The sequence below is a fragment of the Pongo abelii genome, chromosome 23 (genome assembly GCF_028885655.2).
Source record: "Pongo abelii isolate AG06213 chromosome 23, NHGRI_mPonAbe1-v2.0_pri, whole genome shotgun sequence".
Lineage (NCBI taxonomy): Eukaryota > Metazoa > Chordata > Mammalia > Primates > Hominidae > Pongo > Pongo abelii.
Window position 1 is genome coordinate 43,042,884 of NC_085929.1, and position 21,045 is coordinate 43,063,928.

The following is a 21,045-nucleotide window of genomic DNA, read 5'->3' on the forward strand; positions in this document are numbered from 1 at the left end:
TGGTGAAGAAGGCCTTTCTGAGAGGCCCAAGAGGCCCCAAGGCAGAACAATCCAGCCAAGCCCATCCCAAATTCCTGTCCCACAGAAACCAAGAGAGATAATAAAAAGACGGTTGCAGGGTTGTCTTGCCCGTCCTCTGTCTCTTGCCTGCTCTCTCTAAGGAATTCAGAGCCTTCCCATCTTGAACACCAGCGGCAGCTCCAGAATTTCCCCATGGGACAGGCTTACTGAGAACCGTCTTGTGAAGGGGGTAGCCCTGGACTTGCCTGGGAGCTGTGTCTGTGTAGCAGGTACTGTGCTTTCAGGAAGATGCAGGTTTTGTTGGGGGAGAGTGTTCTGGGGACTGTGAGGGGACTGAGCCTGCTCCTGAAGCCATCTCCTTTTTATTTTATTTTATTTTTTGAGACAGAGTCTCGCTGTGTCACCTAGGCTGGTGTGCAGTGACAAGATCTTGGCTCACTGCAACCTCTGTCTCTCAGTTCAATCGATTCTCCTGCCTCAGCCTCCCGAGTAGCTGGGATTACAGGTGCCTGCCACCACGCCTGGCAAATTTTTGTATTTTTAGTAGAGATGAGGTTTTACCATGTTGGTCAGGCTGGTCTTGAACTCCTGACCTCAGGTGATCCACCCGACTCGGCCTCTGAAAGTGCTGGGATTACAGGCATGAGCCACTGCGCCCAAAGCCATCTCTTGGCAAAATACTGCTGAGCATTCAGACAGAACGGAATTAGGAGAAAGAGAAGGAACCAGCATTGATTTCTTGAACACTCTGTGCTAGGCACCTCATGCATTTTGATTATACTAGGCTGTGAGTGAAGAGTTCTTGCCAGAATCTAAAGTGTGTTCTGAGAACTTGGCCAAATGTAGGGTGACCATATGATTTACCATTCAAATTGGGGACACTTTGGGGGTGACAAAGGGATTACTATCAATAATTATGCCCGATAAAGGTATAAACTGGGATTGTCTCACTTAAACTGGGAGGTATGGTCACCGTAGGCCGAAGGGAAGTAAAATGGTCCTCTGTTACTGATTATCTGTTACTGTGTAACAAATCACACCAAAATTTAGTGGCTTAAAACAACAGTCTTTTTATTATATCTCTTAGTTTCTGTGGGTCAGGAATTGGGAGAGGGCTTGGCTGGGTGGTTCTGACCTGGGGTCTCTCATGCATTATAGTTTGGTGTGGGTGGAGCTTCTGTTTTTCTCTCTCTCCATTTAGTCTCAGGGTCACTCTGTGTAGTGAGTCCACGTGGGGAGTTGAGAGCAAGTATTCTGGCGAACAAGCTGGAAGCCACGTTGCCTTCTGTGATCTAGCCTCAGAAGTTATACGGCATCTCTCCCATCCCTGTAACTTGTTGGTTCCAAGTGAGTCACAAGCCTGCCTAGAGACAAGGGCGAGGGAGGACAGAGACTGAATTTCTTGCTGGGTAAGGCACAAAGTTATGGAACGAGTATGTGGAGTGGGAGATATTGTCGTGGCCACCTTATAGGAGCTCTGCCATGGATGCAGACTGGCCTTTTCTAAGAGTCATCAGTTTGGTTATCTGCAAACGTGACTGAAGAGCGTGGGGTACATCAATGCCAGGCAAAGTTTCTGAGGGAGTCTGGCTCAGAGGGGGAGGCCTGGAATACGATCCTAGTTTATCAAGGGGAACATGGTCAGTTACCTTGCAACTTTGGAGAAAGAGTGAATGGAAGCGTCCCTCAGTAGGGGACATTTAGGAAGGGGATTGTCACAGAGCCAGGGCTGGCATTGTCCAGGGCACAAGTTCTTGGTTCCGCTGGCCCAAGCATCATCCCCATTTCCTGGGTAAGACTGTCCTCCCAAAACAGAGGGGGCTTCAAGCTGCTCTGTGATAAATGCTTTTTTTTTTTTTTTTTTTTTTTTGAGATGGAGTCTCACTCTGTCTCCCAGGCTGGAGTGCAGTGGTGCAATTTTTGCTGACTGCAACCTCTGCCTCCCAGGTTCAAGTGATTCTTGTGCCTCAGCCTCCCAAGTAGCTGGGATTACAAGTGCCTGCCACCATGCCTGGCTAATTTTTGTATTTTTAGTAGAGATGGGGTTTCACCATGTTTGTCAGGCTGATCTCGAATTCCTGACCTCATGATCTGCCCTCCTCGGCCTCCCAAAGTGCTGGGATTACAGGCGTGAGCCACCGTGCCTGGCCGATAAATACTTCTTAATGCTGTTGTTTATTCTGACTCCCTCCCACCAAGCAGTGCTGTGACACCGTGGATCCTCACGGAACTTGTGCCGTAGGGAAGCACGTGCTGGTTAGGCTGATGGAAGTGCTCCATTCTGCTGGTGGGGTATTTACTGTGCTCTCCGATAATAAATGGATCTTCTGCTATGCGTCAGCCTTGTAAGTTTGGTCAAAGGGAGTCTGTCACCGCCTTGTGTGCAGACAGATCCCAGATATCTTGTGGTGGATTCACCTCATTGGGACCTGTCAGTGTGGCCAACCTCTCTTCCAGAGTGGCAACTTGCATTTCCTTGCTTATCTTTTAAGAAGCACCATAGGAATTATCACCCCATTTTATAGATGAGAACACTGAGGCTCAGAGAGGAGGAATGTCTTGCCCCAGGTGAGCCAGCTGGTCAGGGTACAATTGGAATGGAAACCCAGGTATGGCTGAAACCAAAGCTGGCACTCTCCATGCACAATTTCCAAACCCCCAAAGCTCTGAAAATCTAAAGCTTTTTCATGAGATTGGGGCAAGCATTTGATGGCAAACCTGATATGAATTGGATGTGAGGTTATTTATAGTCTTTATTTTGTCCCACTTAGCATGAATATTTATACATTTTGCTGCAGAAAAACGAAAGAGTTTATGGAATATTGCTCCAGAGCTCACTGGCATGTCACCTGATATGCGGTAGATCCACTCGAAAACCTTTCAGGAATCCAAAGAATTCCAAGTTATAAAGCACATTGAGGCCGGATGTGGTGGCTTCAGACCTGTAATCCCAGCACTTTGGGAGCCCAAGGCAGGCAGATCACCAGAAGTCAGTAGTTTGTGAGACCAGCCTGGGTGAAACCTCATCTCTACTAAAATACAAAAATTAGCCAGGCGTGGTGGTGGGTGCCTGTAATCAATCCCAGCTACTGGGGGAGGTTGAGGCATGAGAATCGCTTGAACCCGGGAGGCGGAGGTTACAGTGAGCCAAAATCGTGCCACTGCACTCCAGCCTGGGCGACAGAGTGAAACTGTGTCTCAAAATAAATAAATAAAATAAAATAAAATAAAATACATAAATTGATAAAGCACATTGAGCCGCGAGGATTTCAGATGAGAAATTGTGGAGCTGTGCTGCCTGTACCAAACCTTTCTGTCTCAGTTAGGCAGAGGTCACTACCCTCATTTTGCAGATGAGGAAGACTGAGGGCAAGGAACATGGTGTCCCAGGTAGGACGGCAGCCATTTTATCATCCTGTTGGAGTGTGTGCCAGGAGGAAAGGAAGCTTTTGAGTCACCAGCCCACCCCAGCCTCCCAAGAACCTTGTTGTCTCAGCAAAGTTTCAGAACTAGAAAACCTGGAAAGATTAAAGCCCTGAAGAATGCTGCAAGTCCCCCGGGAAGAAAGGGAGGCTTTGCTGTGCATTCCAGTGGTCAGCATTCAAAATCATTTTTTATTTCAGCTGCATGTACACTCACCCATCACAGGACCAGTTCTCAGAATAGAGAGGTACCTGTTGAATCATCCACCCTACTTCCTGCCTCGTGTGGGCATGTCTCCAAGTGCTGAGCCATCCGCTTCGCTGCCGTGGCCTGAGATATATCAGGATTTGCAGGCCTGGCGACAGGAGACAAAATAGATTCCCATTTCCTTCGGAACCATTTAGCTAGTTTAGAGAGTGTTTGACTGTTTCAATGGGATGAGCAATAACCAGGCCTCTCCTTGGCTCCTTCTCTCTGCCCCATATGTTTTCTTCTGTTGGAAGCTGGGATTTGGTGTCTTAGGGCCAAAGATAAACACTGATTTTGGCTCGATCTGGCCGCACAGCTGTGGGCTAGTAGGTGCCCCTCTCTGAACCTCAGGCCCCCGCTTTCTGCAGCAAGTGTTGTTCTCATCTCTGTTCTTTTTTTTTTTTTTTTGAGACGGAGTCTCTGTCTGTTGCCTAGGCTGGAGTGCAGTGGTGCGATTTCAGCTCACCGCAACCTCCATCTCCTGGGTTCAAGCAATTCTCCCCGCCTCAGCCTCCCGAGTAGCTGGGATTACAGGTGCCTGCCACCAGGCCCGGCTGATTTTTGTGTTTGTTAGTAGAGACAGGGTTTCACCATGTTGGCCAGGCTGGTCTTGAACTCCTGACCTCAGGCGATCCACCCGCCTCAGCCTCCCAAAGTGCTAAGATTACAGGCATGAGCCACCGCGTCCGATCTCTCATCTCTTCATACCACATGCCTTGGTTCCCACTGCCCCGGCAGGTACCTGGAGAGCCTTGTGGCTTGGGGCCGAGTGACCGCAAGGTGATATTTAAGGTGGTCTCATGGAGCAGTCTGACATCACTGTAATGCAAGGAGACATCTGGGGAGTCAGACTGCCTGAATTTGAATTCCAGCAATTTAAATTTTTACCACTGTGGTGTGACCTTGGGCAAGTTGTGTGACCATTTGAGCCATAGCTTCTTCATCTGTAAAACAGATGGAATCATAGTGTGTACCACTTCGGGAGGGAGGGAGAATGGAATTAGGTCAGATTATATATGTGACATGCTTAAGGCAGCGCCTGGCATGCAAATCAGCCCCTGATACATGCCAGTGGGGTTACTCTGGTTACCAGAAACTTGGAGGTAGGGGGCTTTGTCTGGGGCAAGATCTTGCAACATTTAAAAAGCAATCACTGGCCGGGCACGGTGGCTCATGTCTGTAATCCTAACACCTTGGGAGGCTGAGGCGGGTGGATCACGAGGTCAGCAGATCGAGACCATCCTGGCTAACACGGTGAAACCTCGTCTCTACTAAAAATACAAAAAATTAGCCGGGTGTGGTGGCGGGCACCTGCAGTCCCAGCTACTCAGGAGGCTGAGGCAGGAGAATGGCATGAACCCGGGAGGCGAAGCTTGCAGTAAGCTGAGATCACGTCACTGCACTCCAGCCTGGGAGACAGAGAGAGACTCTGTCTCAAAAAAAAAAAAAAAAAAAAAGCAATCACTGGTCACTTGTGAGGAACCAGGCCCTGGGTTGGTCACTCAGCGTTCAGGGGGAGACCTTGCCATGCTATCAAATAACCTAGAGTCTTTTTTTTTTTTTAAGATGGAGTTTCACTCTGTCGCCCAGGCTGGAGTAGAAGGTCACGATCTCGGCTCACTGCAACCTCCGCCTCCCGCGTTCAAGTGATTCTCCTGCCTCAGCCTCCCAAGTAGCTGGGATTACAGGCGCCTGCCACCACACCCGGGTAATTTCTGTATTTTTAGTAGAGACGGGGTTTCACCATGTTGGCCAGGCTGGTCTTGAACTCCTGAGCTCAAGTGATCCACCCGCCTCGGCCTCCCAAAGTGCTGGGATTACAGGCGTGAACCACTGTGCCCAGTCAAGTAACTCAGAGTCTAATGGGGAAAGTAGATGTGGCTAATCCAGGGGCTGCAATACCTATAAAGTCCTTAATTAAATATATTTTGCATCTGTTTAAAAAGCAGATTTCACCTAAAAATCTAGTTTTTTGGCTTCTCTTAAGATCTGGCAACACCGGGCTGGCCTTCCTGCGATACGAGAAGAAGCTGGAGCTGAACAGGAGTTGCCCCCTTGGCCAGGGGCTCTCTACTTTGCCTCAGTCCCCACTACTCCCTATTGCACCAGATTCAAACTTCTTCATAGTCATGCATGTTTGCCGCTGGGGCCTTTGGGAGTTTGCTGATAAGTTGCAATGCAGTGCTGTGGGTGCTGTGAGAGCACAATGAGCAATAATAACTCAGCCTTGGGCAGTCAGGAAAAGCTTCCCAAGGGAGGCGAAGTCACAGCTGCTTCTCTATAAAACCTGCAGATGCTGCTGAACACCCTCATCTTTATGGCTCAAGGACATGAATAAAGGACGCAAAGTCAGAGCTCACGAGGAATCTCTGGCATAAAGCGACTGAGGCCCAGTGACTTGTCTGGGGTCACACAGCCTGCTGATGGCAGAAGTGGGGCTAGAACTAGGATTACTAACCAGAAACCTCTCTGGACTACTTTCCCTAGAATCAGAGCTGTCAACCAGAAACAGTTCTGGGCCACTGTACCTCCCCTGTCTCTGGATTCCTGGGGAGTTAGGAGGATTTGTACTCTGGAATCTTAGACTTGAGTCCTGTCTCTGCCACTTACTTGCAGTATGACCTCAGGTGAGTCACTTCCTTTCCTTGAACCTCAGTTTCTTCATCTGTAAGGTAGGGCTAAGGATTCTGACCTCAAAGGAGTGTTCTGAGGGCCAAACATTGGGAAAGTGGACAGGGGGCAATCTCAGACATCTCATTAGCTCAAGAGGACTCTAGATATGTGAGGGTCATTTGATTGTTGACAAATAGCTACCTTCTCCAAGTAGATTTTGTTACCATCTGTTTAACAGTGACCTTGAAGGGGATCCATCCCCCACTTTGCCCTTGCCAGTCCCTTTAAGGAGCACGCATGGCCTTTGGTCAGGCTTGGACCCTGGAAGGGAATGCTTTGGGATTCTCTGACTTTGGGTATGGGCAGGGCCCTGGATACAGAGCCCAAGGATTCCCCTCTCCTGGGAGGCTCCAAGGTCACAGCGGGTACTGGGGTAGAGTCGGGAAGGAAGCAGAATTTCCTGGGCAAAAGAAATGTCAATAATTCTTTTGTTTTCTTCAAGGCACCTACCTGCCTATCTGGGGCTCCCCTTAAATCCCATGTCTGTGGCTGGAACTATTGAGACTCCCCTACTTTGAGGAGGTCCCACTGTCCTGAGTTCAAATCCTGACTTTTCTCCTTATTAGTTGAGTGTGACTTTGGACAAAATTTCAAATTCTTCTGAACTCCAATGTCCTCATCTACAAAATGGGCCTCTTAGAGTACCCATTTGGTAAGGTTTAGTGGGAATTAAGTGAGATTATGTGTGAAAGGGTTTAGCACAGTGCAGAGCTCAGTCAATGCCCGTATTATTGTGATTGGAAATCAGAATGATTGCCATCCATCGTGTTTGTATAACACTTGACCATTTCTAAACTTATGCTTCTCTTATGCCATTTGATCTTCGCAATGACTCTTTGAGGTGGCCGGTGCAGGGATCATGACCTCATTGCACAGATGAGACAACTGGCGCTCAGAGAAGGCAACAGTTTACTGAAGGTCACACTGCTTGAGTATGGCAGAGTGGCAGAGCCAAGTTCAAGTCTTGTTCTTTTTTTTTGAGACAGAGTCCAGCTCTGTTGCCCAGGCTAGAGTGTAGTGGCACGATCTTGGCTCACTGCAACCTCCGCCTCCCGGGTTCAAGCGATTTCCTGCTAAGTTTTGTATTTTTAGTAGAGACGGAGTTTCACCATGTTGGCTAGGCTGGTCTTGAACTCCTCACCTCAAGTGATCCACCCGCCTCGGCCTCTCAAAGTGCTAGGATTACAGGCGTGAGCCACCACACCTGGCCTCAAGTCTTCTGAGATGAAGATTAAACAGCACCTTCCGCAGGGCCAGACCTGACCAGACTAGACCAGTCTTTGACCACGTGGTTGGGTTGTTCCCTGGGTGCTTCATATCTCCCAAAAACTGCTTGGTAGAGAAATAATCCAGAATGCTGTTTCAAACCCTTTTTGCCTCTGTTTATACCCTGAGCCTGTACCACCTCTAGGGGCGAAGAAACTTCTCCTTGCTCCGTGGCGTCAAACGGACTTTTCCTTGCATTTGTCCTAAAAGGACCTCAGCAGCCCCTCCCCGTTGGGTCCGTCAAAGCTCTCTGCCAGAAGGTCTGTGTGTTCTTCACTGTGGCCACATGATGGCGCTGCTCCACAACTCATGAAAAATCAGGCCCAACCCACCCCTCACCCCCTCCCCCCGGACTGCATTTCTACGCATCAAAGATCAATTAAACACCTACTATGTGCAAGTCACTGTGACTGCTCCGGGGAGGGCTTCAGTTATTCAATACTGTTATGTTTAGCTATATTAATAATAGCCGTAATAACATCGGTACAGGGCTTCATAGTTTATTGAGCAATTTACGTGGATTATCTGGTTCTATCTGCCAAGCAGTCCTGATGTGTTAGATCAGGTGGGTCTTTCTGTCCCACTTGAGGAGGAAACTGAGGCACGGAGGGTGATAGAACTTATGTAAAGGCACAGAGGAGAGAGGCACATGGTAGGCATTTGATGAATTATAGGTGGTGGATGGAATGAGGCAGACCCAGGCATCTATCTCCTCCAGGTTGTTATTCATCCGCGAGGGCCGGGATTGTATCTTATTTGTCTTTCCATCCCCACTACTAGCACGGCTTCTGACTGAGGGCTTCCACAGACCTCTGTGGCAGGGAGAGGAGAGGCAGGGGGATTCCCTGTAGGCTGCAATGCCGAACAGCTCCTGGAAGGCTCTCTGAAGGTGTGCAGGCTGGGAGAGGTGGCTTCTGGGCTGGAGACAGCAAAGAGAGGAGGTCACCTACCTTCACCGTGTAGTATTTGCAGGACATGAATGACTCACCATAATTCAGCCCCTGAAGGCACCAAGTAGCTGAGTGGTCAGGATGATTCATTCATTCATTCAACAAATGTTTTCTGGGTGCCTGTTACATGCTAAGCATTAGGAATACCGGTATGCAAACACAGCCTCTGTCCCCCTGGAGCTTCCAGAGCAGTGGGGGAGATGGAGGGCAAAGAGCTAGCAATGAGGTTTGGTTTGAGTTGCCCAGAAGTCTGTACTGAGTGCCACGGGGTAACCAAGTCTAGTGGCACAGGGTGAAGGCTGCAAGAGGAGGAGACCTTTTGCAGGATTTGAAGGATGAAATGAATTTGCAGATTACCAGACAAAGAAAGGTGCGTGAGGACTAGGGGAAGGAAAGCGTCAGGGGCAGTGGGGTGTGTACGGGCAGGAGTGATGCGTTTGAGGATGGGTAACAGATGCAGTAGGAAACACAGTGGTACCAGCAGGGAGGGCCTTGAAAGCTATCCTGGGGACTGTGAATTGCATCTCGTATTTGTCAGGGAATCACCATGCTGGGAGCTGTGCTAGGAGCTCAGAGTTCCATGGAGAAGGTGGGCAAAGAAAGGCCCATGACTCATGTTTACTGAGCCTTGACTATTTTGCGGTGCTAAGCACTTCTTGGGCCTTGGTTTATTGTCTGTCTTACAAGGCAGGTACTGTGATCATCCCCATTTTATAGATGAGTAAACTGAGACTTGGGATGCTGACATAAGTTTTTCCCAAGGTCATAAAACTGGTACTAGTGGAGTCAGGACTTGTCTTTTTTGTTTTTTAATGGTCACCTTTACTAAAGCTGAAGTGTATGGGTTTTTCATGGATGGGGTACAAAATTCAAAAATTCAAAAAGCTCAAAAAGTCCCAAGTGAGGTTGCTCTTCTTTTTTTTTTTTTTTTTTTTTTTTGAGACGGATTCTCGCTCTGTTGCCCAGGCTGGAGTGTAGTGGGATGATCTCGGCTCACTGCAACCTCTGCCTCCCGGGTTCAAGTGATTCTCCTGTCTCAGCCTCCTGAGTAGCTGGGATTACAGGCACGCGCCACCACGTCTGGCTGATTTTTTGGTATTTTTTAGTACAGACAGGGTTTCACCATGTTGGTCAGGCTGGTCTTGAAATCCTGACCTCGTGATCTGCCCACCTTGGCCTCCCTCCCTCCCCAGAGGCGACTACTCTTACACTTTCTTGTATTTTTTATTTTCTAGAGACTTTGCCTGTTTGTTTTGTGAGAGGTGTTTTATATAGACATAAGCACAAAAGGCAAGACAAGACAAGTGCCTGTTAACTACAAACATGGGCTTTGGGAAGAGCCAGTGTGGGTTTAGATCTTGACTTTTTTTTGAGAGCTTGACAAGTGTCACCATTAAATGATGGTTTGGACAAAGTGTGGGCGGGCTTGGAGGATGGGATGAGGATGGCAGGGGGTAGGGACATGGACATCAAGATGTCTGTGTGCACAAGTGTGATGGTGTGGGCCTGGACTGGGGGTGAGGTGATCAGATGCGGATAGGAAATGGGGACTGCAGAGGCCTGGTGAGAGACCGAGCAGGGACAAGGCAGGGGAGAGCGGCTGCTGTGGGGCTGTCATAGCCGGCAGGCGTTTGGCAGGGCAGAAGGCACAGTAAGAGGAAGAGAGGCAGCCTGTGGGCTTGGCTTGGGACAGCCTCTGTAAGGCTCATGCTGACTCTGGAGCAGTTCCAGCCCAGCATGCCATGCACACGAGCTGGGAAGCTGGGTGGACTGGGCCGGGAAGGAGGCCATGGGCTCAGGAGCCCGGGAGGTCTGGTCCCAGTGCCCAGTGCCCAGTGGGGATTCTGGGCAAGCCAATCCCTCTCCAGGCATCTGTGCAGGTCAGTGCCACATGGAAGCCACTCGTCCCTGTTGGTCTTCACTGTGGAGGGAGAGGCAGGGAAAGGCTTGGGAGATGCCGGGCTGGGATGGGCTGGGGGCTTGGAATTCCTCCCTAGAGGTTTTCTGGGCGGCATCTGAGCAAGTGTCCACAGTGTACAGAGCTCTCCCAGGTAGGATGGGCACCCGTACATGCATGCATATGTGTACTTTACATGTTATATATAATACAATGTAATACATGTTATATATAATACAATGTAATACATGTTATATATAATACAATGTAATACATGTTATATATAATACAATGTAATACATGTTATTTTGCTTGGTTCCCACTTCCCCTTTTAGAAGCCAGTTGATGTATAATGAGTTGGAGTCCTCTTGTTCTTTTTGATGCACAAACGGCTCATTGAGGATCCTAAGTCTGTGCCCCAGTCCCCGTAGTCTGTTCACTTCCTGGCTTCTCGGAAGAACAAGATGCCCCCGCCTCCTCTCGTTCTTTCCCTGCCCCACTCCTAGAATCAGCTGTTTTTCCAAGGAGCCCACGTTTTCTTCCCTGAGAAATGCTATTTGGGTGGGGGAGAGGGAGGGAAGCAACAAGCTGTGGGGGAAGAGCCTCGATCTGGGCAACCCCTTTGCTCTTGTGACCTCGAGCAAGTCCCTCGGGGCATTAGGGGACCAGTTACGTCCTTTCTAGACTCATCTGAGGCCAAGAAGATGTGGGAAACATCCATCCTGTGTGCCTGGGGGCTGGAATGGCACAGCCCCAGCTCTGCCCCTGTGTGGCTGTGTGATTCTGGGTTTCTTAACCTCTCTGAGCCTCAGAGTCCTCATCTGTGAGATAGGAATAACATGAGGCTTTTTTTTTGAGACAGGGTCTTACTCTCTTCCCAGGCTGAAGTGCAATGGCATGATCATAGCTCATTGCAACCTTGAACTCCTGGGTTCAAGTGATCCTCTTGGCTCAGCCTCTCAAAGTGCTGGGATTACAGGCATGAGCCACTGCATCTGGCACGTGGACATTTCTGACTTATCTCAACTAGGGAAGGTACTCAATAAGTGCTAATTCCCTTCTTCCTTCCCTTAATTATTTGACTTCAGTACCGCAGGAAATGAGGACTGGGATATTGGATGGTTTGGGAGAGGAGGAAAGAGGTGTCCAGGGAAAAGGAAGAAATTGGGAAATAGAAGACCATGGACAAATAAAAGAGGAGGGATTAATTCAGAATAGGGAAGACAGGCCAGGCGCGGCGGCTCATGCCTGTAATCCCAGCACTTTGGGAAGCTGAGACGGGCGGGTCACGAGGTCAGGGGTTCGAGACCAGCCTGGCCAATATGGTGAAACCCCGTCTCTACTAAAAATACAAAAATTAGCTGGGCGTGGTGGCACTAACCTGTAGTCCCAGCTACTCAGGAGGCTGAGGCAGAAGAATCGCTTGAACCCAGGAGGCAGAGGTTGCAGTGAGCTGAGATCGTGCCACTGCACTCCAGCCTGGGCGACAGAGCAAGACTCCATCTCAAAAATAAAAAAATAAAAAAAAAAAAGAAAAGAATAGAGATGATGATTTTAATCATCAGAGCTTTCCAATAAAGAAGGCTCTGGCTGCTTGGGGGAGGTTGAGAGCCTCCTGTCATTAGAGGTATGCAAGTAGAGGCTGAGGGATTGTGAGCCACACAGTTGTGTTTGTGAGGACTCGCACTGTCCAGGAGGTAGATTCCTTCACTCAGCAAACTTTGGGAGAGGGTTGTCCTTGCCTGGTCCTGTAATGGGGCAGGGAAGCCAAGGTGAATAGGACACCATCCCTGGCCCTAGGGAGCGCCCCGCCCAGGAAATAAGCTAATCACTGAGATGCTTCTACTCTGCAGTTCTGCGCTTTGAAGCATACAAGCCTTGGAGGGAGTTGGCTGGGGATTTTCAATGTGCGCCTTTTGGTATTGATCCACTGGAGTTGGAGCTGGCTGGGGAACGGCAGGAGGAGGACGCTGCAGTGTTATTAGTGCGGAGGACACGCTGTAATCTGTCACTGTCACCCCGGTTGCAGCTGGCCAGGAACCATCCTGCTGTTAACGCCTCCCTTCCCAGCAGCCATGGAGCACACAACTTGTACGGCACCCGCCAGTGCCTCCACCTCTCCCTGTAGGAGGGAGAGTGTGGGTATTTATTCTCTTTCTGCATCTCCCTGGCATGAGTCCTCTTCTCCAATCACACTAATTTATTCAGTGTTTCCCAACACACCTTGGGCATTCCTACCTCTGTACCTTCAGTTACCAGAATTCCCTACCAGCAGTGGTCACTCCGGTCCATTCATCCATCCACCTGTCCATCCATCCAATCATCCATCCATCCACCCACCCATCCATTCAATCATCCATCCATTCATCCGTCATCCATCCATTCCCCCATTCATCCATTCAATCATCCATCCATTCATCCATCCACCCACCCACCTTCCATCCATTCAACTTTGCAATCCGCTTCAGTTCAACTCAATTTAATTCACCTTTATTCAATTCATAAGGTTACTGGGCTTTGCCACGTACCACACACATGTGATAAGTGAGGCATGCCTCTGCCCTCAAGGAGCCCATGGGAAGAATCTTTCCCATTCTCCATGGCCAGCTTTGCATCTCACCTCTGTTAATCCTTTGCCAGGCCCTTCAGCAGAAGCAATGGACTCTGAAGGGCTGTCCTGTGAGGAGAGTTCAGTTCTGGCTTTCATGAATTGCAGAGGACAGAGCTCAGACAAGGAGAGAGGCAAAGGGTGGGGAGGAGGTGAGAGTGAGATGAGCTAGTGGGATGGGGATTTTGGCTTTGTGGAGGGATCTGCGTTCAGTTAGCTGTGAGTACTCAGCAGTGTACTGGGGGATGAAGGGAAAGAGAAGGGGGCAAGGAAACCACTATTGGAGAAGTGGGATAGTGTGGTGGTGAGGAGGTGAGCTCTGCAGCCAACGGACTACCTGGCTTATTGTCTCAGCTCCACCATATTCCTGCTGTGTGAACCTGGGCACATATCTTAACATCTCTGAGCCTGCATGTCCTCATTTGTAAAATGAGGATAATAAGACCTATCTCACAATGTTGCCTTTAGCATTAACACATGCAGTGCTTAAATTAAGGCGTGGCACAAAGGGAGAGCTTAATAGATTCCAGCTGTGGTTGTGACTACTCCTATTACATACCAGCTAGTATGCCAGAAGCTTTCATTCCAGTGTGTCCTCTGAGCTAACCCTATGCGGGGGTTATTGAACCCATTTTGCAGATGAGGAAATGAAGACCGAGGGAAGCTATCTCTTGAGCACGTCACGCAGCTGGCGAAGGGTGGAGCAGGGCTTCAAATGCAGACCTTTCCAACTCCACTGTCCCTGCTCTCCTGCGTGCCCTTTCCTGCCTTTTCTCAAGGGGTGAGTGCTCTGAGATGCAAAGATTGGAAGACTTCCATCCCAGCTTCTGCCTGGGGTGCTCTTTTGGCCTTCTCTAGTTGTAGCCCTGAATTGTTAATTACTGTTTCATGTGTGTTTTCTCTGTTCCCCAGAGACCATGAGATCAAGAAAAAAGATTTTCTTCTCTACGGCAACTGAAGTGTTGACTTTGACAGTGAAAGCTACAGAGTGTATGATGTTTCCCTTTTTGCCTTGCTTGCCAGGAAGCTTGTGCTTTTTGTCAAACTGCTTACTTCCCCTTTCCATGGTTTTGGTCTTCTACCTTTGACAGCCTTTTATTCACGAGTCTTACTGTAAGCTGTTCTACTTATAGAATAAGCTGAATAAATAGAAATTGAATTGAATGGAAAAGGATGGGTTACAAATTACAAGTAAATAATTCATTTTATATTTAATTTAATTAATTAATTTATTTACTTTTGAAACGGAGTATTGCTGTCACCCAGGCTGGAGTGCAATGTTACGATCTCACTGCAACCTCCGCCTCCTGAGTTTAAGTGATTCTCCCGCCTCAGCCTCCCAAGTAGCTGGGATTACAGGTGCCCATGCCCGGCTAATTTTTGTATTTTTAGTAGAGATGGGGTTTCACCATGTTGGCCAGGCTGGTCTCGAACTCCTGACCTCAGGTGATCCGTCCGCCTTGGCCTCCCAAGTGCTGGGATTACAGATGTGAGCCCCTGTGCCCGGCCTACAAGTAAATAATTCAAATAAAATCACGAGCTTCAGGAAAGAAAAATGCCTTTCTTATATCGGTCCATTGCCACAGTATTTAGCCCTGAGCCCTGGTTCTGGCTGGGTGAAGTTTGCATGGAAAGCCCAGTGGTGATTTTCCCTGTTGTGTCTGGATCAGTGGCTCTCCTTCCACCTAGAATATAACCCAAAGGCCTTCCCTTTGGATTAGAGCAGCGGTCCCCAGCCTTTTTGGCGCCAGGGATCAGTTTCATGGAAGACAATTTTCCCACATACTGGGTGGGAAACTGTTTCTCCTCACATCATCAGGCATTAGTTAGAGTCTCATAAGGAACATGCAACCTAGAGCTCTCTCATGCACAGTTCACAGTAGGGCTCACCCTCCTGTGAGAATCTAATGCTGCTGCTGATGTGACAGGAGGTGGAGCTCAGCTGGTAATGCTCCATCACCCGCTGCTCACCTCCTGCTGTGTGGCCCTGGTCCAAGGCCCAGGGACTAGGGACCCCGGGATTAGAGGACTGACCCCTGCCCACCTCTTCCACCTTATCCTGTGTAACTTTTCCCCTTGCTCACCCAGGATAACTACTTGAGTCATCTTTGAGATGTTCTCACAAGCCAGGTTCTTTTCCTGCTCCAGAAAAGAGGCTTTGTGGCTGGGCCTGGTGGCTCACACCTGTAATCCCAGCACTTTGGGAGTCCGAGGCAGGCGAACCACCTGAGGTCAGGAGTTCGCGACCAGCCTGTCCAACATGGAGAAACCCGGTCTTGACTAAAAATACAAAATTAGCTGGGAGTAGTGGCACAAGCCTGTAATACTAGCTACTCGGGGAGGCTGAGGCAGGAGAATCACTTGAACCCGGGAGGCAGAGGTGGTGGTAAGCTGAGATCGTGCCATTGCACTCCAGCCTGGGCAACAAGAGCAAAAACTATGTCTCAAAAAAAAAAAAAAAAAAAAAGAAAGAAAAAAGAAAAAGAGGCTTTGCATGTGCTGTTCCCTCTGCCTGGAGCCCTCTGCACTCTCCCATCCCCTGCTTCTGCCTGGCTCATCCTTCCTGCGCTTCAAATTTCTGCTGAAAGTCAGCATCTTAGGGAGGCCTCCCCTGACTGCTGTGTTTAAAGGGGTTGTGGTAGCTGGTCTGCAAAGACAACTCCCAGTGCTTCCTGGCCTCTCCTGTGTGTGTTGCTGTTCCCATCAAGAAATAGACTCTACTTCTCCTCCTCCTGGAACTGGGCCGGGCCTTGGGCCTGGCTTTGGCCAATGGAATGTGGCAGAGGTAATTTACTGAGGCTTCCGAGGTGAGGCCTTCAGACTGGCAGCTTCTCCTTCCTGCCACCTGGAACCCAGCTGGTATGCTGTGGGAAGCCCATATCACACAGAGAAACACTACGGGAGAAATGGGGTGTTCAGCTCAACAGCCCAGTTGAACCTCCAGCCAACAGTCAGCATGGACTCCAGCCATGTGCATTGCATGGGCCAGCCTGGCTGTTGCAGCCCAGGTGAGCCCCTGAATGACTGCAGGCCCAGCTAACGTCATACGGAACAGAAGAACCACCCAACTGAGCCCACAGAACTGTGGGAAACAATACAATGGTATTGCTGTTTTAAGCCACTAAATTTCCAATAATCTAAAGAGAGGTTAATCCCTGTTAAACTTCTCTCTTTCTCTCTCTCTTTTTTTTTTTTTTTTTAGAGAGACAGGTTCTCACTACGTTGCCCAGGCTGGAGTGCAGTGATTATTCACAGGTGCAATCATAGTGCACTGCAGCCTTGAACTCCTAGTCTCAAGCATCCCTCCTGCCTGAGCCTCCCGGGTAGCTGATATTCTAAAAATCGTTGCCCTAATGCACTTACTTCATAGCATTCACAATAATCTATAATTATATAATTATTTGATTCTTAACTTGCTAATTTTCCCTTTTTCTTTTTCTTTTCTTTTCTTTTTTTTTTTTTTGAGACAGTCTTGCTCTGTTGCCCAGGCTGGAGTGCAGTAGCACGGTCTTGGCTCACTGCAATCTTCACCTCTCGCATTCAAGCAATTTTCCTGCCTCAGCCTCCCGAGTAGCTGGATAACAGTCATTATCTGTAGCCATGGCACCAAGATATCCTTAGAATGTGGTGGACTGGATTACAGGCATGCGCCATCATGCCCGGCTAATTTTTTGTATTTTTAGTAGAGACGGGGTTTCACCACGTTGGCCAGGCTGGTTTCAAACTCCTGACTTCATGATCCATCCGCCTCAGCCTCCCAAAGTACTGGAATTACAGGTGTGAGCCACCACACCTGGCCAATTTTCACTTTTTTCCTGTAGCACATGAGTTACAGAAGGCTGGGACCATGTTTGTCTTGATTGCGGCTATCCCCAGCATTAAGCACAGTGAATGGCATGTGGTGGGAGCTGAATGAATGAATGAATGAATGAATGAATGAATGAATGAATGCAAGGCATCGGAGTGGTCTTGAAGTGTTCTTAAGAGCTAGTGTAAGTCTCTGTGGCTGGAGCCCAGGCTGAGATAGCACCAGAAAGGAGATGGGTATGGCCTACGTCTCAGTTCTCTGGGGCTTTCACAACTCAGAACTGTACAACATTCCCTGATACCACCTCTATAACCCAGACCTCCACACCCCTGCCAGGAAGAATCACCCTTTTCCTTCTCCTTGCCCTTCTGTATCCTGCACAGCTCTCCATTAGGGGACCCAGGAGGTCTCTGCGCATGCTCGTGTGTATAGATGATGGAGGCAAGACAGACTAATGGGTATGAATGAGGGCTCTGGGTGCAGAGATCCACATCTTTGAACCCTAGTCCACCACATTCTAAGGATATCTTGGTGCCATGGCTACAGATATTGAGTGTTCACTCACATAGGACGTGGTGTGTAAGTGTGAGCTTGCATTACTATTGCCATGTGCCAGGCACTATTCTAACGTCTTGAATTCATTTACTTCATACAACCTTATAAGGTGGTTGCTATTATCATTCCCCTCTTACAGATGAGGCAACTGACATGTGGATAATTTGCCCAAAGTTGCAGATCTGAACCCTGCCAATGTGGCTACAGAGCCCACCTTCTTATTTTTGTTTGAGACGGGGTCTCTCTCTGCCGCCCAGGTTGGAGCGCAGTGATGCAATCATGGCTCACTGCAGCCTTGAACTCCTGGGCTCAAGTGACTCTTCCACCTCATCCTCCCAAGTAGCTGGGACTGAGGGCATGCACCACCATGCCCAGCTAATTTTTGTATTTTTTGTAGAGACAGGGTTTCACCATGTTGCCCAGCCTGGTCTCAAACTCCTGAGCTGGCGCAATCCACCCAGCTTGGCTTCCCAAAGTTGTGGGACTACAGCCGTGAGCCACCGCAGTTGGTCTAGAGCCCACCTTCTTAACCCTCATACTGCCTCTCTCGTTCCCAAGGTAGAACCCTCTTTCTGCCTCTCTGAGCCTCAGTTTTCATACCTATAAATGGGATAATAATGCCTGTTTAATAGGGCTATGATACCATGATCTGGCAGTGCCTGACACATTGTAGAATCTCAATAAATCCCAATTTGCTGTGGCAAGATAGATGAACAGACTTCCAACAAAGGAGGGCTTTGAAGCTTTACTGTGAGGGTGCTAGAGAGCCGCTGAAAGTTTTCGAGTAAGACAATGACATAACGAAGCTGTGGCTTAGCTCCAGTCCTACCTTTTCCCAGCTCTGTTCCCCCACCAATTAGCTCTATGCTGCCTGAGGTTGGTATCTGAGCTTCACATCCCTGTCTTACCTCCCCGTGAGGTTCTGAGATTTGAACTGTTTCAGGGTCGTGACAGGTCATCCCAGGCCTGGAATGAATGCGGTGGGAGGGATGTTCTTGGTCTTGTGGGTCTCATCTCAAAGGGCTGCCTCAGAGATCCTATCCAGGGCCTCATTTCTGTCTCCACCTCCAGCCCTACTGACTGAGAGAGATGCCTGGGTTTCACATGACTGACTTCGTATTCCCCTTGGAATCCCTTCCGCAGCATAGTGGATGAGGTGAGACAGAGGCTGGTAACTCGGTGGAAGAGGGAGGAGGGAGAAAAAACAAGGGAGCCAGAGCAGGAGAGAGTGGGAGACAGGGGGACAGAGAGAGAGAGTGGTGGAGAGAGGGCAAGCCAGAGTGAGGGAAAGATGGGCTCACTGCTTCGGGGGGGGCGCACCTGGTGACAAAAATGGGCCACTTGATCTTGTGCTGTGTTCCCTTGTTCTGACAGATATGGTGAGGCCATCTGACCTTGTGATGTGTTCCCTTGTTCTGACAGATGTGGTGAGGTCATCTGACCTCGTGCTGTGTTCCCTTGTTCTGACAGATGTGGTGAGGCCATCTGACCTCGTGATGTGTTCCCTTGTTCTGACAGATATGGTGAGGCCATCTGACCTCGTGCTGTGTTCCCTTGTTCTGACAGACGTGGTGAGGTCATCTGACCTCGTGCTGTGTTCCCTTGTTCTGACAGACGTGGTGAGGCCATCTGACCTCGTGCTGTGTTCCCTTGTTCTGACAGATGTGGTGAGGCCATCTGACCTCGTGCTGTGTTCCCTTGTTCTGACAGATGTGGTGAGGTCATCTGACCTCGTGCTGTGTTCCCTTGTTCTGACAGATGTGGTGAGGCCATCTGACCTCGTGCTGTGTTCCCTTGTTCTGACAGATGTGGTGAGGCCATCTGACCTCGTGCTGTGTTCCCTTGTTCTGATGGATGTTGTGAGTCTGTGTCGGTGCACACACATGCACATGTGGTTTGTGTGTCCACACAGATGCGAGCGTCTGTGACATAGCATGCACCCCGTCTGCTGGCCTGTGCATGGAAGTGCACAGATGGGTCTCCAAGGACCTAAGGACTCAGCATGTGGAGAACCATGTGCACTGGCCTATATACATCCTCAGCCCCAGCGTCACCTCCTCCATGTGCCTCGCCCCCCCATTCATTCACCCTCCTGCCCCTGTGGTGGCATTATCACCTTTCTTGGTCAGTCTCTGCTTACCTGTCCCTGTCTCTGCCTCTACTGAGAGCTTCCTGCAGGGAAGTCCACATCCTTGTCATCCCTGTACTCTTGGGAGCAAGATCAAGGCTTGGTGGGGTAGGTGATCAATAAAGGCTGATGACTGATTGAGTATATTTGTGTGAATGGATCTACTTCCAGAAGTGTGTGTGGGTGTGTATGTGTGTATGTGTGTGTGTGCACGCACATGTGCACACATGGGAACATGTATGTGGCCATACACACATGCACATGCACTGTGGGGTGTGGATGTGTCTCTAAGATGTCCATGAATGAGCCTCTGGGCACACACCATGCCCACAGATTGATGCAGTGATATGCTGGCAAACGTTTAACAACTGGCTCTTCATTGGAAAACAAAAAATGCCCTGGGGCCAGGCGAGGTGGCTCACCCTGTAATCCCAGCACTTTGGGAGTCCAAGGAGGGTGGATCACAAGGTCAAGAGATGGAGACCATCCTGGCCAACATGGTGAAATCCCGTCTCTACTAAAAATACAAAAATTAGCTGGGTGTGGTGGCGCACACCTGTGGTCCCAGCTACTTGGGAGGCTGAGGCAGGAGAATCACTTGAACTTGGGAGGCAGAGGTTGCAGTGAGCCAAGATCGCATCACTGCACTCCAGCTTGGTGACAGAGTGAGACTCTGTCTAAAAAAAAAAAAAAAAAAGGGAGAGAGAAAAGGAAAAATAAGCCATGATTAGCAGCATTTGCCCATTGCTGTAGTGTAAATGTTCCCACCATGGCCGACTTCAAGTTGTTGCTGTGGCGTCATGGAATATGGAGTTAGCTGGGAAGAGATGCACATAAATGGCTCAAATGAGCCCACAGGAGTTGGCTTCAGTACACAGAAGGATTCATGTCTGTGACTGCCCAGCCTGTGATGGGCAGGGGAGGCAGTGCAAAGTTCCCCTGGTGATGGTAATGCTTCTTTCCAGAGCTGTGCCCTGGGGGAGCAGGCAGTTGGTGGCTGCCAGCCAGCTTTCACCAAGTGGCCTTAGCAGTCAGTCTAAACCAATACTCCTTGTTAGGCAGGTCTAGATGCTCACCAAGACAGCAGCACCTTCCCTCACTCCCTGCAGAGTCTTTGAAGTTTTTGGATTTGGTGAAGTCAGCATGACTGCAACGAGGAATTGCTAAGCCTGAAGGATGAATGGAAGAGGGGGAAGGAGGAAAGCTTCAAACCTCCATCCGAGGCAGGTGGCCAGGGATGCTGGAAGGTCTGGAGGCCCTGGGCCTTGTGCCTGCTTGAAGCCGATTCACTGTGTAAGCCTGGACACATTGCTTGCCCTTGCTGGCCTCCACCTGCGACTTTCTTCCATGAAGGGAGAGGTCTTCTGAGCTCCGTAGCCTCTATCTGACCCTCTGGGAGTTGGTCCTTAAACTGCACTCTGAGTGTTAAAATCTACATTCAAAAGGCAGAGAGAGGCTCTGTTGGCC

The 21,045-nt window shown here is 49.4% G+C and overlaps 1 long non-coding RNA gene across 1 annotated transcript; it reads left to right on the forward strand.

Moving 5' to 3' along the window:
• Window positions 1-117: 117 nt before the first annotated feature.
• LOC112130620 (uncharacterized) lies at window positions 118-14,231 on the forward strand. The gene is made up of 4 exons (XR_010139523.1): window positions 118-290; window positions 5,260-6,320; window positions 13,727-13,868; window positions 14,000-14,231. It is a non-coding gene; the product is annotated as an uncharacterized LOC112130620 (long non-coding RNA).
• Window positions 14,232-21,045: the final 6,814 nt, after the last annotated feature.